Source organism: Nematolebias whitei, chromosome 10 (assembly GCF_014905685.2).
Source record: "Nematolebias whitei isolate Nwh7 chromosome 10, NemWhi1, whole genome shotgun sequence".
NCBI classification, from domain to species: domain Eukaryota; kingdom Metazoa; phylum Chordata; class Actinopteri; order Cyprinodontiformes; family Rivulidae; genus Nematolebias; species Nematolebias whitei.
The window spans coordinates 32,103,208-32,111,107 of NC_056507.1; the positions used below are offsets into that span (position 1 = coordinate 32,103,208).

Consider the following 7,900-nt stretch of genomic DNA (forward strand, 5'->3'; position numbering starts at 1 on the left):
GGGGCGGTACACCACCAACACTGTTTATAGTAGGGGTGGTATGCTGCTGACCTCAACTTGGGATGTTGTGGGTCAGTGGGCAGAATACTTTGAAGACCTCCTTAATCCCACCACTTCCACTGAGGAAGCGGCACCTGGGGACTCTGGGTCGGGCCCTCCGATTGCTGGTGCTGAGGTCACCGAGGTGGTTAAAAAGCTCCTCGGTGGCAGGGCCCCAGGGGTGGATGAGATTCCCCCGTAGTTCCTTAAGGCTCTGGATGTTGTAGGGTTGTGTTGGCTTAAGCGACTCTGCAATATTACGTGGACATTGGCGGAAGTTCCCCTGGATTGGCAGACCAGGGTGGTGGTTCCCCCTATTCAAAAAGGGTGACCCTAGAGTGTGTTCCAAATAGAGGGGGATCACGCTCTTAAGCCTCCCTGGTAAGGTCTATTAGGGGGTTCTGGATAGGAGGGTCCGTCGGATAGTCGAACCTCGGATTCAGGAGGAGCAGTGCGTTTTTTGTCCTGGTCGTGGAACACTGGACCAGCTCTACACTCTCAGCAGGGTCCTGGAGGGTGCGTGGGAGTTTGCCCAACCGGTCTACATGTGCTTTGTGGAATTGGAGAAGGCGTTCGACTGCGTCCCTCTGGGAACCCTGTGGGAGTATGGGGTACCGGGCCCTTTGATACGGGCTGTTAGGTCCCTGTATGACTGGTGTCAGAGCCTGGTTCGCATTGTCGGCAGTAAGTCGGGATTGTTCCCGGTGAGAGTTGGACTCCACCAAGGTTGCCCTTTGTCACGATTCTGTTCATAACTTTTATGGACAGAATTTCTAGGTGCAGCCAATGTGTTGAGGGGATCCGTTTTGGTGGCCTTAGGATTGCGTCTCTGCTTTTTGTAGATGATATGGTCCTATTGGCTTCATCAGATCGTGATCTACAGCTTTCGCTGGAGCGGTTCGCAGTCGAGTGCGACACAGCCGGGATGAAGATTAGTTACTCCAAATCCAAGGCCATGGTCTTGAGCCAGAAAAGGGTAGAGTGCCCTCTCCGGGTCAGGGTCCTGTCCCAAGTGGAGGAGTTCAAGTATCTGGGGGTCTTGTTCACGAATGAGGGAAAAATGGAACGTGAGATCGATAGGCAGATGGGTGCAGCGTCTGCAGTGAAGCGGGCGCTGTACAAGTCAGTCGTAGTGAAGAGAGAGCTGAGTCAAAAGGCGAAGCTCTCAATGTACTGATCGATCTACGTTCCTACCCTCATCTATGGTCATGAGCTTTGGGTTGTGACCGAAAGAACGAGATCTCAGATACAAGCGGCCAAAATGAGTTTTCTCCGCAGGGTGTCTGGGCTCTTCCTTAGAGATAGGGTGCGAAGCTCGATCATCCCGGAGGAACTCAGAGTAGAGCCGCTGCTTCTCCACGTCGAGAGGAGCCAGTTGAGGTGGCTCGGGCATCTGGTTAGGATGCCTCCTGGATGCCTCCTTGGTGAGGTGTTCCGGACACGTCCCACCGGGAGGAGACCCAGAGGAAGACCCAGGACATACTGGAGGACTATGTTTCTCGGCTGGCCTGGGAACGCCTCGGGATTCCCCCAGAGGAGCTGGCCCAAGTGGCTGGGGAGAGGGAAGTCTGGGCCTCCCTACTTAGGCTGCTACCCCTGCGACCCGACCCTGGATAAGTGGAAGCAAATGGATGGATGGACTTTTCAACGATTAGTCACAATAACATTCAAACAATTCTGCCTTTTTTTTTTCCCCAAATACAATTTTCAGAATAAATTTTCATCTTTTTTCACGGTTTGCAGTCAGAAATAATAGTGCAGGAGAAGTACTGCATGTAAAAGTCAAAAGAGAAGATCTTTTGAAGGGGAAACGTCTGTGTCTGTATCTGAGCCTGAGGCATGAAGTTAAAAATAAAATAAAATTCAAACAGTTGCCAAGAGTGATAATGAAGACGAGGCGAAAATCCAAATCTGATTATTTTAAAATAATATACTGTTTTGTCTGTTCTGATAATTATTTACAAAATAAGATGGCGGTTACGTCAGGAAACACTATTCAGTAGATATTTTACTTTGAAATATTTATAACAAAGTAAAATTTTCGACTAGAAAAATTGTAGTGACAAAAAAACTACTCTGAAGAGACTTTTTTAAATTAATGAACCCAGTGTTTCAGTTGATCTATGACGGTGTAACCAATAAAAGTTGAGTTAAGAAAAAACCAAATGTTCCCAAACATAGAACTTCACAGCTTGAGAGCGCTTGCTTTAAAAAAAAAAAAAAAAAAAAGACAGGGATTATAGCACATCTACGGGGACTTCTGAAGAGACAGAGAGGATCTCTGGGGAGATCAAGCTGCTGCCCCAGTTCTCAACATTTTACAGATGAGATATTTCCATTTCTTTCCTCATGTTGTATGTCTGAACTCTTTCAGAGAGACTATCTGGAGCTCAGACAACCACACATCCTAGACTTGTTTAAAATGGTAGACCTGGTATAGGAACACAATTTTTTCCCTTCCTTAATTGAGAGGAAAACAATCCTGAAGCAGTCTTTAACAGATGAACACACCAGGATTGTGTACCATGACGGTATACTGGAATAATGACAAAAACCACTGCAGACTAGTGCTCTGCTATCATTTAGGTTTTGCTTTGAGTACACAGATGCATTTTCAAGTTTTGTTTGAAACTTCTGTGCCTTCAAACTCACAGGTCTTTTCCATTTAGTGCACAAATTGCATTGCAGATGAGATGAAATATGTCAAATAGGATTTCTTTCAGAGTGTGTGGGGATCATCACTGACCTCGACACGGTGCTCGATGCATCTCGTTATCCGGAGGCTGACGAAGCTTTGAAGAGCTACAAACTGTGATCACTGAGCCACCCTTGGTGCAGAGGAGCACATTCAGCAGGATATCCTCCCAACAAAGTGAGATCTTAAAGAATTCAGAGCCTCTTCAAACAGTACCTGATCACTTCTCCGTGAGATTCGTACTCCGACTTCAAAACACTGGCTGAAGTAGCACGCAAGTCTCTACTGTATTAACAGAGCAGGGATTTAGTTTTCACCTGTTGTGAAAAATTGTCTAAGAAACAGGCAAAACCTTAAGACAACAGCTTCATCTCCTTGAATATCAATAAACTAGCAGCCACTTTAAATCCAGTTAGATTGCGAAGAAAGTCCAAGTTCAGCTCACACTCCAGTAGGTCATCAGAGTAAGAGTCACAATTTATCTGCTTTGTGTAATGTGGAAATTTGAGAGCACAGTCAGTATATCTGGTGGCTCTGTACATGTTCTGTACAGTATCTCTGAACATCTTCTATTGGCCTAGTAAAACTGTTCTGTGTAGTTACTTCTACTATACTGGAACTGTTTTAGAAGTAAAAGTAATAAAAAGCTATTTTTCCCCAATGTAAAATATTAAATAATTAAATGCAGATGGCAAGTTGGAATGAACACTGACTGAATTTCAACAAGAAAAAAAGTCCAGCAGAACCTCTGATTGGACCAACCAGACACCAGCAGCCAAAACAATGATAGTATTCCACTGAGAGCAGAAAACAAACAGACTCAAACAGCCACAGCTGAGCTCCCTGAACCACAAACCACCCCAACTCGACGGCCCATTCTTTGGTGCCTGGGAGCTTATTCAAGAAGGGATTTTTTAAATGTTTTTTAAAGAAAACAGATTATTTTTAGTTGTTTAAATAATCAACAACTCAACATTTATAATGACTTCAGACATTTGCAGAGGAGTGAGACAAACAGAACTCACGTGGTTTCAAACATCATTACAATAAGACGTGTATGGCTTATCAAAGATAATAAGCCCAAAAATTAGATTCTGCTTCGTTTAAAAAGACAGCTGCATCGGCAGAGATAAGTTATGTGCCAAAAATGCACAAAATTGGATATATCCTTTTGCCAACTTTTCACAATGGAATAGATTTTCTGTCTCACCCAGATGTACGGTAATCAATGAGACACACAAGACTGAAATACAACATACAGTCTTAGCTGCTCTAATCTCGTCTCCGTGGCTAATAAACAGAAGCACATCTGTTGGAGGATCATTATTAAAGCTATAGCTAACTCGGTGTCACAGCTGAGAATGGGAAATTAAAAGCAAAGAGCTGAGGGAAGAAAGCCAGTCTCACAGACCTAATATTATTACTGGTGACAGCAGGCTGTTGAGTGAAAAATATAAATATAGTGCACTATTTTAGTTGTTCTCTCATTTAAACTTGTTGCAACAACAATATATTTAAATCAGCCAAAACAGAAAATAAAGCTATATTTTATAAAACATAATTTTTGTACAAAAAGTGTGATGAAGAACATCTTTATCTTATAGCAATGTGCTGCTCATGTATGTTTGAGACCAGCACTTCATTCAGCATGAAAACTACTCTCACACATTCAACGAACTGCACAAGCACATGTGCTTATCTTAAAACACCCAGAAAACTGTTAACACTCCTGCTTTGCCATGCTGTTCTGAGACCGTGTAAAGCAGCAAGGCGTTTAAATAAAAGAGGGGTTACCATCTGTTTTAGCTACCTGGTATATAGCTTATAAAGAGACCCTCTGAGACTCCCTGTGGTTGTATTCAGTCAGTGTCCAACAAAGCTAAACTGTCTGTATGAGCTACTGTAAAGGCTCCAGTATACTCGGGCGTACGTCAGTCCGTGGAGGTCCACGTGTACCAGATTAGTCAAAGCGGACGCCCACAGGGCATGTCCGTGCAAAGCTCAATTTTTACGACTGCGTACGCGTACTTGGTGTCGCACAATAAACTGCCCAGGGACGGACTATTTTGTATGTGACACCAATGTACTAAAATCCCCTTCTTAATCCCTGATCTGGCCTTTTCTTTTGTTTTTTTGCCAAAAGGCAAGTGATCTCTTCCTCCTCCATTGATGCCATGACTGAAATGGTGAGAAATGAAGGAATTTGTCAAGAACGAATTAAAATCAGGTCCAGCATGGCTGTGGAAAGGTCTGGAGATTTCTTGGTGGGCCAGTCTAATGTGTGGGCTGCAGGGTCAGCGCTCCTTGTTTTTTTTTTGTTGTTTGTTTTTTGTTTTTTAAGAACTTTGTATTAACAACATATAAACACAGAACACCATGGCAGCTGGGGCTGCCAGGTCTTTTTTTGTTTTTTTTCAACCCGTCAATCAATCCAGTAGGTGTGTCAGCAAATGACCAAACGGCAAACTCAATTTGTCACGAAGGTAAATGCACCTTGCCTGCAGAGCTAGTCTGCAGCCGCTCAGGGTGGATGCTCGAGTATGAAGTCTCAACCCTCTGCGGACAGTGCACGTCAAGTCCACGCAGAAAAAGGTCCGACCGAGTATACTGGAGCCTTAACTCTCGGAGAAGTACACAGGTCCTATCCTTCCATCCCGTGTGGCTCATTACACACGGGTAAAAACAAGCAAAATGTGCAGAGTCCAGTAACTCTGGGGTAACAATACATATCCCTGTATTAGGATGCATTATCTGAGCTGAGAGAGAACAACAGTTTTGTGACAGAGAGGCATAAGGTTGCTCTGCACTGGAGCCATTAGTGAGAAACTTTACATAAAAGCTGAAAGTGTATTTGAGGGGGTTAGCAAAGGTAGCCCTTTATTAAGCATTTATGGGAGAGAAAATGTGTCAAAGTGTCCTTCTCGAGCCCCATCTGGCATCTTCACCAGACCCTTGTGCTACTCCATTCAGACACTACGGTGCAACTACGGAAACAAAGCACCTAACAGTTTTGGTTAAAAACAGACATCTTTGACACATCAGAGCCAAAAAAAGGACTGACGGCTACCTCAGCACCACCACAGCAACATCAACTGACACCCACTGCAGATTACTTCAAACCAACTTTGCTTCATCTCTCACAAAGCTGAAAACTTTCTCACCGTGGGCAGGAAGAACAGTGATGGAAGCCCCGTTATATCGCTCCTATTTCTTCAGCCAATTAGAACCCCCTACCCACCCACACAGCCTGGATGATATATGCCTGAGAAAAAGGTGATTAGAGGAAGAGTGTCACTGCTGCCATGGAAAGAAGTCTTTATACATAAAAAAAAAAACTATACAAAAAGACTAAATGGTTGCATGCATAGGAATGAAATCCTTAAATTATCAGCAGATCGTTTCACGTGTGTCTGACAAGCATCCCAGATTAGGTTTTGTTGTGCATTCAAATGGTTTTGGCGTAACAAGCATGGGCATATCAATGGATAAGCATGTGCAAAACAGATGAGTCACTTTGAGGGAGAAAGAAACCACAACCGTTCAACCGGTCTCTGCCAGCTGAAACATTCAAATACAACAAAACAGGAGTTAAGCTTAAAGTTCAGTCATCAGAGCGATCCCCTGTGAAAAATTGATTTGAGAATTTCTCCACAATTTCTGACAAGCCAAGTGTGTGGGCTGCAGCACTGCTGAACTTAACTCGAGTCTTGACACACCAAACACCTCCGTGAACTGCAGACACATTTTTACTCACTCTGATTTATCTCTTCCAGAAATGAGCAACAGCTAAACTGCTGCTCTTTAATGAACACCGTCTACCATTAGGTTAGTCTTGAGCTAAATATAAGTATATAAAACTGAACTGTGTTTAGTCTGGACATAAAAAACAATAATAAATCTTGTCATTTTCATATAAACACAGCACAGAGATATGATCCCCTCTCCTGGCTCCTCCTGATAAACACTGCTGCAGAAGCTTTTTTTAATCCTCCAAGGAGTATTTACAAATGATGCTTTCTTTTCTGGAGAACATCCATCAGATAAAGTGAAGGTGCAGTTTTAATTCTCAATGAATTATTTATTTCGTTGCCGTTTCCCCTCTTTTATAGCAGAAACCATTTATGAGGGGCAAAAATGTGGCATCCGGAGTGAAAACCCTGCAGCCAACACGAGTAATATTATTATCAGCGCATAATGTGAAAATAAAAACAATGTTGTATTTGCTGCACGATAAGTTTACAGTTACAGTTGAAGTGTAGCCGCCATTAGAGAAGCGCTAAAAATAGGAACTAAAAGCGTTCAAAATGATGCAAACCTTTCATGTTGGCGAGAGGATTTACTTCAACGGGACTATTTACGCTCAACTTACTTTGCCCAGCGCTTTAGAAATGTTTTTCAATGCGACTTTAAAGAGTCGCCTCAACAAACAGAGCTGACCCAAACTTCAGCATCCGAAAATAAACCAGCCCCGCTGTTCGCTGCGCGAGACCTGTTATATTTTAGCTAGCGGTTAATTATCAACTCCGACACGAAACAAAGCGTGAAGCATCCGACATTAAAAAGTGCGGTCCACTGTGACGAGAAGTGGCCAAAAGAGTAAAAACCCAAAGAGAAACCAGAGCTGTTCGGGTGTTACTTACAGCGGGGAGCGGAGCGGTATCCAGAGTTCGCTTCTGACGGGAACGTTAGCCGAGGGTGCGCGAGGAGAGTGGAGCAGTTAGTGAGGCTCGTGGCAGCGCTCGCGCTCTCAGACCCGGGAGCAGCAAACAACAGTACCGTAATAACCCGCGCTCAGAGAAGCGCGCGCAGTCTGAAGGCTGTTACCGTAATACTTCCACTGCCACCGGAAATAGTACAAAATGCAAACGTTTCATCATTTACTAGAGTATTTAAAGCTCTGGTGTTCGTTGGAGGAATTCATCACCCCCTGCCTTTTACCGACTTCCTTCTCATTTTCTTGTTTGACAGAGATCATGCAATGAAGCAAATTCTTTATCAACAGTAAAAAAAAACTGAATAAAGAATTAAATTAAGTGCATGGTGATCCAATTCATAGTGAACAGAATAAATCAGTTTATTTACATGTCAAAATGTTTAGGTACCACTAGTGAAACACCATAACGGACTTTATGTCTGAAGATAAATGTTTTTTTTTCTCCCCAGTAA

The 7,900-nt window shown here is 43.4% G+C and overlaps 1 protein-coding gene across 1 annotated transcript in view; it reads right to left on the reverse strand.

The window, feature by feature from the left end:
• The window catches only part of LOC119415808 (tumor protein p53-inducible protein 11), a 62,099-nt gene extending 54,616 nt beyond the window's left edge, over positions 1 to 7,483 (reverse strand). Inside the window, exon 1 of the mRNA XM_037682978.1 lies at positions 7,375 to 7,483. The gene's annotated coding sequence lies outside the window, so the exon portion shown is untranslated. The remainder of the gene's footprint in view (positions 1 to 7,374) is intronic.
• Positions 7,484 to 7,900: the final 417 nt, after the last annotated feature.